The sequence below is a fragment of the Sinocyclocheilus grahami genome, unplaced genomic scaffold (assembly GCF_001515645.1).
Source record: "Sinocyclocheilus grahami isolate Dianchi unplaced genomic scaffold, SAMN03320097.WGS_v1.1 scaffold282.1, whole genome shotgun sequence".
NCBI classification, from domain to species: Eukaryota; Metazoa; Chordata; class Actinopteri; order Cypriniformes; family Cyprinidae; genus Sinocyclocheilus; species Sinocyclocheilus grahami.
In genome coordinates this window covers 884,543-892,338 of record NW_015505461.1, presented here as the reverse complement: position 1 = coordinate 892,338, position 7,796 = coordinate 884,543, and the positions used below count along the sequence as shown (strand labels likewise).

The window sequence follows — 7,796 nt, the reverse complement described above, 5'->3', positions numbered from 1 at the left end:
TTACCACCATTTTGCCGCATTTCTCTATTAACAGTAAAGCTGTGGCTTTAAGTCCTTTAGAAACAATGATGCTACCAGCTCCTTGTTGAGAAAGATAATGTAGCTCTTGAGCGATTAAGCTATTTAGTTGATAAACTTGCGGGGCAGCGCTAAAAAGTTTGTTCCTGAATGTCTGAGTGCGGCTGCAACGTGATCCGTGTGTGAGACTGAACTAAACATCTGATCGCTTCTGTTTCACACAAATGCTGGCACAGACGTGCATGTTCGGCTAGAGTCGCTTTGAACTCGTGCATCTTCGGAAGCGGAGCTGCATGGAAACTTTAAAAAAATGCACACCGCCACGCGAAACGACGTTGCGCGCACTCAAAGCGAACTTGCGGACGCTCGAGTATAAATCAGCCTTGAGCGTTAGATACAGTGAAGACAGCACGTTAGTTTAGAACTCTTCTCATTATTTTTTTATTGTAGAGAGTGTGTTAATTTTTGCAATGTAAATTATTTTTTAAACATATTAGAATGAGTACATTACAATATAAATTTATTAGAACAAGTACATTATTATTTATGGGCTTAAAAACAAGATGCAAACAATCAGAATATTGTACCTGGTGGGGAGTGCACAATGTAAACATGAAACATGTGCGATTACCGATATTGTACTGTGGTACAGTTATGGAGGCTCTTCATAATGCAGAGGTCAACTGCCTGCTCTGCCAATAGTTAGAAATGGCACTATAGTAAGCAGTGTTTAATAAACAGCTGTTTTTCTAAATTCTGCTGAGGTGAAATTCAGTGCAGTCATGTATCGTGATACGTATCGTATCGTGGCCTCTGTATCGTGATCCGTATTGTATCGTGACTTTGCTGGTGATACACAGCCCCAGAAAATACTGTCATCATTTACTCACCCTCAAGTTGTTTCAACCCTGTATAAGTTTATTTCTTCTGCTGAACGCAAAAGAAGATATTTTGAAAAAGAAAAGAAAAAAATAGATGGTCCCCATTGACTGCCATAGTATTATTTTTTTTCCATACTATGGGAGTCAACGGGGACCATCAACTATTTGTTCACACAAATTCTTCAAAATATCTTATTTTGTGTTCAACAGAAAAAATAAACTCACACTGGTTTGGAAAGACCTGAGGGCGAGTAAATGATGACAGAATTTTAATTTTTGTGTGAACTATCCCTTTAACCGCCATCTCTCTGGAAACATCACATGAGCAAACTTAAAACCTATGCTCGACGGTCAACTTTGTGGAGCCCCAGCAGCTGACATTTCATACACTTCCTATATTAGCAAAGAGACAGGGACTTCCTCCATTGTACCGACACAGTAAAGATAAAACACATTACATTTACAAAGAATCCAATTACTGCTCACAGATTGAGTTGAAAGGGCGTCTATGGAAAACAATGCAACATCTCTGCAGTTCTCAGTGTTCTTTAATCACCGTGCCGGAGCCCCATACAGCTGAACCAGCATGCTAAAATCATGACTGCCCTGAGACACCATGGGAGGGCTCTTTGGCTCAGATTAGAACATAAAACTCTAATTTGTTCCATTGGGTTTTGTAGTTCATTGGGCCTCTTGTCTGTCAAGTGGGCTTAGTATTTATTTGATGCTGTGTAAAAGCATAACACAGCAACATGATCTGATGCTGAAGACTTGTGGCAGCTCAATTAGGCCTGGGGGAAATAGGGCTGGGAGGTATATCGAGTTTGTACGATATAGCGATATTTTCTTTATAAGCGATTCGATATGAGGCAATGCCGTTTATATCGATATACAGTAGTTTGATACGAGCACATCTGAAAATATAGTGGAGGACACAGACTGAGCTGCTGCGGAGAAAGTGCATAATACAGTTTGTTCTAGGGATGCACCGAAATGAAAATTCTTGGCCGAATCCTAACAAAATGAAACTCTGGGTCAAAGGCCGAATACCGAACGAGTATACCGAGTTTTTTCCCCCTTGTATTTTGCCTATTTTTTTCACCATTGCATAAATTAAATAGCCAAAATGTGCTTTTTACTGTTTTGTCTTGCTTTTCAAAGAAAAAAATCAATATAAAAAAAAAAAAAAAAAACTTAAAATATTTAACACTGAACATTTTTTTATATTCTAGCAGACATTATACCAACAAAGCACACTTTAACTTAAAATGAATAAGTTAGTAAAATAATATTTTTTTGGCCATCAGACCCCCTTCTTGAATCAGGCACGTATTTTTTTTTTTACTGTACAAATAAAAGCAGCCTTGCTGAGAAGAGACTTTTTAAAACATTAGAGATCCCAATTTGAACCCTATGTGTATGTTATAATAAATGTATTAACAGAGCTGTTGTAATTATTATTATCATTATCACTGTCTTATTGTTTTCAGAATAACAGTAAGATTACAATACTGACATTTATGAATGTTGGAGTTCTTGCTTTTTCTCAACTTTTATTTTGGCGGAAATGCGCAGGAAAACCTCAATGCTTCTTTTTGTTGACAACAGTAGATTTATAAATGAGTCATTACGAATATGTCGCACGTATCGCTTTGTCACATGCCTTGTAAAAAATTAGTAACACTGGACTTTGAACCCTGGGTAACAAGCAGACAGTGCCGCGAGTTTTCAATGGTTGCTTTGTCGCGTCCAGTGTAGACAGACTTTTTAGCTGTTGCTGCGCGGCGCGACCGGTGTAGACACGGTGTCACTCTACGCTGGTTGCTATTTGATAGCGTCACGTCATTGTTCGGTACAGTTTATTCGGTCTTTTCTCTTATAGCTTTTTTTGCCATTTTCGGCCGAATAATTTCGGTTGCCGAACATTCGGTGCATCCCTAATTTGTTCTAAACATGTGACAAGCTTCATATTAAGGCCTTTAAAACTGGTAAGACAGTTTATAGTTTCGTTTCACATATTAGTTTAAGCGTCTCGGCCCATCATATGCTCTGCATGTGCTGCTGACAGAGACACTAGGCTACCCACGCTGTTTAATGTGTTTGAGATGTGCTGTCTTCCTGAATGCATAACTTACATTTCACAGGTATATTCTCCATCTGTAAATGTTAAGAGAGCCATGAAAATATTTCCATTTTCTGTCAGAAGTGCATGAGCCTTCTGCTTTGGGATTCTCCACTAAACTTCCCAAACAGACAGAGCTCAATTAAATAGGAGTGCAATAATTCTGACTAAAATATACATTTTGCTGAAATATTTGTAGTAGGCACGTACTATGAGTGACGCAGACAGCACACACAAACACATGCTGAAATGAGTGTTGTGCCTGCGATGAGGAGATTGTGGATAAAGAATGAATATTAGTCGAATTTAAAATAAACATTTACATTTAAATGTTAGGAGTGTGTCAGGGAGCGTCATCAGAGGCGCACAAGATGCGGTGATAATGATGTAAGTGACATTGTTGCATTTTAATGTTTTGTTAGTCTAGCCCACGAGATGCTCCGCTGCTGTGTTATGCATTCAAAATATTAGAGAAATATAGAAGCTCAATGCGGAGAAGATCTTGATTAGGTGAAAACCGAAACCAAGCCATTCACACAGATGCATATTCAGTGCATTTTTTAGACAGACAAATATGACTGCTGCACTCGTGTCTCACAGAAGAGATGCATAGAAAGCCATGCAAAGTTAAAACAGTTAAAATTTTTAGAAAACACGTCACGAATTTGTGGAGGTTTATTCCTTTTCACTGCATCTCATATGTTTTTAAATGCAGTCTGTGTGATTGGCGCTTCGGCTCTTTGGATTAAGCCATGCATAAATACATGATGCTGTTTTGTTCATAATTGTTTATGCAATTTACAAAATTATATTTGATTTTTATGAGTTAATTTAGACGTAATGCACGTTTTTTATAGAGTTACTTCCTTGCGTAAAAAAAAAAAAAAAAACTTAAAATATTTAACACTGAACATTTTTTTATATTCTAGCAGACATTATACCAACAAAGCACACTTTAACTTAAAATGAATAAGTTAGTAAAATAATATTTTTTTGGCCATCAGACCCCCTTCTTGAATCAGGCACGTATTTTTTTTTTTACTGTACAAATAAAAGCAGCCTTGCTGAGAAGAGACTTTTTAAAACATTAGAGATCCCAATTTGAACCCTATGTGTATGTTATAATAAATGTATTAACAGAGCTGTTGTAATTATTATTATCATTATCACTGTCTTATTGTTTTCAGAATAACAGTAAGATTACAATACTGACATTTATGAATGTTGGAGTTCTTGCTTTTTCTCAACTTTTATTTTGGCGGAAATGCGCAGGAAAACCTCAATGCTTCTTTTTGTTGACAACAGTAGATTTATAAATGAGTCATTACGAATATGTCGCACGTATCGCTTTGTCACATGCCTTGTAAAAAATTAGTAACACTGGACTTTGAACCCTGGGTAACAAGCAGACAGTGCCGCGAGTTTGTGCAGCGCAGTCAGAATACATGCAATTCGTGTGTGTATTAGAAAACAATGTTCTGTAGTTTATTTACCAATTGTTTAAGGCCATTTCACGTTTTCAATCATACAGTAACCAGCAACAATCACCCCTTCCTCTTTTCCATCGAAGACATGCGATGCAGCAGTAAACAGTCTCTCGCTGTCAGTGCTTGTAATGATTTTTGCATCTTTCTCTGACAGTTTAAATGCTTCCACACTGCTGACGTGTGCATAAAGAGTGCGCGCCTATCTCAACGTGTCTACACTGAACGCGAGCGGCGGAACAAAATACTATAGAACTCATTATAATTAGTGATGCTGTCTACACTGGATGCGGCGCGACACGACAAATCCCCGACAGAAAACTGCTGCCGTGTTATATTTATGACGTATTGACACAAATTTCAAATAATTTTCAATGGTTGCTTTGTCGCGTCCAGTGTAGACAGACTTTTTAGCTGTTGCTGCGCGGCGCGACCGGTGTAGACACGGTGTCACTCTACGCTGGTTGCTATTTGATAGCGTCACGTCATTGTTCGGTACAGTTTATTCGGTCTTTTCTCTTATAGCTTTTTTTGCCATTTTCGGCCGAATAATTTCGGTTGCCGAACATTCGGTGCATCCCTAATTTGTTCTAAACATGTGACAAGCTTCATATTAAGGCCTTTAAAACTGGTAAGACAGTTTATAGTTTCGTTTCACATATTAGTTTAAGCGTCTCGGCCCATCATATGCTCTGCATGTGCTGCTGACAGAGACACTAGGCTACCCACGCTGTTTAATGTGTTTGAGATGTGCTGTCTTCCTGAATGCATAACTTACATTTCACAGGTATATTCTCCATCTGTAAATGTTAAGAGAGCCATGAAAATATTTCCATTTTCTGTCAGAAGTGCATGAGCCTTCTGCTTTGGGATTCTCCACTAAACTTCCCAAACAGACAGAGCTCAATTAAATAGGAGTGCAATAATTCTGACTAAAATATACATTTTGCTGAAATATTTGTAGTAGGCACGTACTATGAGTGACGCAGACAGCACACACAAACACATGCTGAAATGAGTGTTGTGCCTGCGATGAGGAGATTGTGGATAAAGAATGAATATTAGTCGAATTTAAAATAAACATTTACATTTAAATGTTAGGAGTGTGTCAGGGAGCGTCATCAGAGGCGCACAAGATGCGGTGATAATGATGTAAGTGACATTGTTGCATTTTAATGTTTTGTTAGTCTAGCCCACGAGATGCTCCGCTGCTGTGTTATGCATTCAAAATATTAGAGAAATATAGAAGCTCAATGCGGAGAAGATCTTGATTAGGTGAAAACCGAAACCAAGCCATTCACACAGATGCATATTCAGTGCATTTTTTAGACAGACAAATATGACTGCTGCACTCGTGTCTCACAGAAGAGATGCATAGAAAGCCATGCAAAGTTAAAACAGTTAAAATTTTTAGAAAACACGTCACGAATTTGTGGAGGTTTATTCCTTTTCACTGCATCTCATATGTTTTTAAATGCAGTCTGTGTGATTGGCGCTTCGGCTCTTTGGATTAAGCCATGCATAAATACATGATGCTGTTTTGTTCATAATTGTTTATGCAATTTACAAAATTATATTTGATTTTTATGAGTTAATTTAGACGTAATGCACGTTTTTTATAGAGTTACTTCCTTGCGTTGACAATTTAAATGCGCTGCATTATTTTGCTCATTGCCCTCAGGAGACAATTAGACCTATACAATAAAGACCTATTTAATCTGCATATAAAACATTAGAAATTAGAGATTAAATTTTGATTGTTAAAACAAAAAATATTTGTTGTTTGTCTCAATAAATTGTGTTGATTATAAATACAGTGGTTAAATTAAAAAAATTTAAATTTAATAAATTAAATTTTATAATACCGATAATATCTAACGAATTATTGTTGATAATTCTTTTTAGCTATATCGCCCAGCCCTATGTAGAATTTTAAATTCAAGTAAGTCTATTTTTATGATAGCACTGACTGTAAAGTGACCGTAATGGGGTAACCAAAATAGCCTAACACAACTCTATTTGTTCTCATTTGTTTTCATTTTTAGTTTAGTGAATTTAACTTCCGCTATAAAAGCCTTATTTTAGTTTCTAGATTGCAATGTTACAATGATATAACGAAATGTGATTTTAACCCTTTTTTGCACATAATATAAAGGTTTAAATGGTTACATTCACTTTGTTTGTTTTCATAGCCTTTAATATGTATTGTTTAACCAGTGAACAAATGAAAGAGCTTGAGGCAAATGCCATCTAGTTTTGCTTTTTATCCTAAGATTAGACCAAAGACAAAAACATAGGCTAAACAACTCTATTTGACATACCAAAATCACACCCTTCACTGTCCCACCACAGCACCCAGATGATTTGTTCCTCATCTTAACTTCCTGAGAACCATGAGACACCCATCATCATGGGCCTCAGAGTTTCTGTTCTCCATCAGTGTGGGACACAAGCAGAAGGACAAACACTGGCTCTATAGTCTTGGCAGCACATCACTCTGGATACGAGTGTCTCTTCATTTACTAAATGGACATGTCCATTCCTTTGCCAAAAGAGAAGGGAGATGAGTGATGAGCAGTGGTGGAAAGAGTACTGAAAAAATATACTCAAGAAAAAGTACCATTACCTTCCAAAAAATGTAGTGTGAGTAGAGTAAAAGTACTTGTCCAAAAAACTACTTGAGTAAGAGTAAAAGAGTAGCCTATTTAAAAGTACTCATGAGTATTGAGTAGTGAGTACTGAGCTGTGGATTCTACCCCCTCATAATAAACGCTGTACACCGCAATTGATACCTTTTAAAAACGTTGTACATTCTGTAATTCACATTATCTTGTTTGTCATAAAGAATGAAGAATATCTTTCATCCAGCAGTTTTAATTTTGACTGCCAACTCTTTAAAATACATCAAAACAGCACGGAAACAGTATTCAGTTGAAGAAAAGATGAGTTATTCTCAGTACAATCATCCCCATTTAAATCAAAGTTTGAAAAAAATGATTTAAAATCATGTGTCAGGCCACCGAGAAAGCATGCTATTGTTGCACATAAAATATTAATGTTTAGAACAGCGCAAATACAAACACCATTAGAAATTCATAGTTCAGCATCACACACCATGATATGGGTTCAAATGAGAGCCCATTTCTCTCCAAAACGGTGCCAAGTTTTAACGTTTTGCAATAAAGAAATAAAAATAACTAAACTTGATAATTTATGTTACAATTTTAACATAAATGCACATTGTTCTAGAAGGATGGCAAACTGTTATGCTGATAATACAATTTGTAAGGA

General features: G+C 36.7%; 1 protein-coding gene across 2 annotated transcripts in view; it reads right to left on the bottom strand.

Annotated features, from left to right (window-relative positions):
- The window catches only part of LOC107600343 (ankyrin repeat domain-containing protein 11-like), a 116,710-nt gene that overhangs the window by 93,685 nt on the left and 15,229 nt on the right, over positions 1-7,796 (bottom strand). The window lies entirely within an intron of this gene.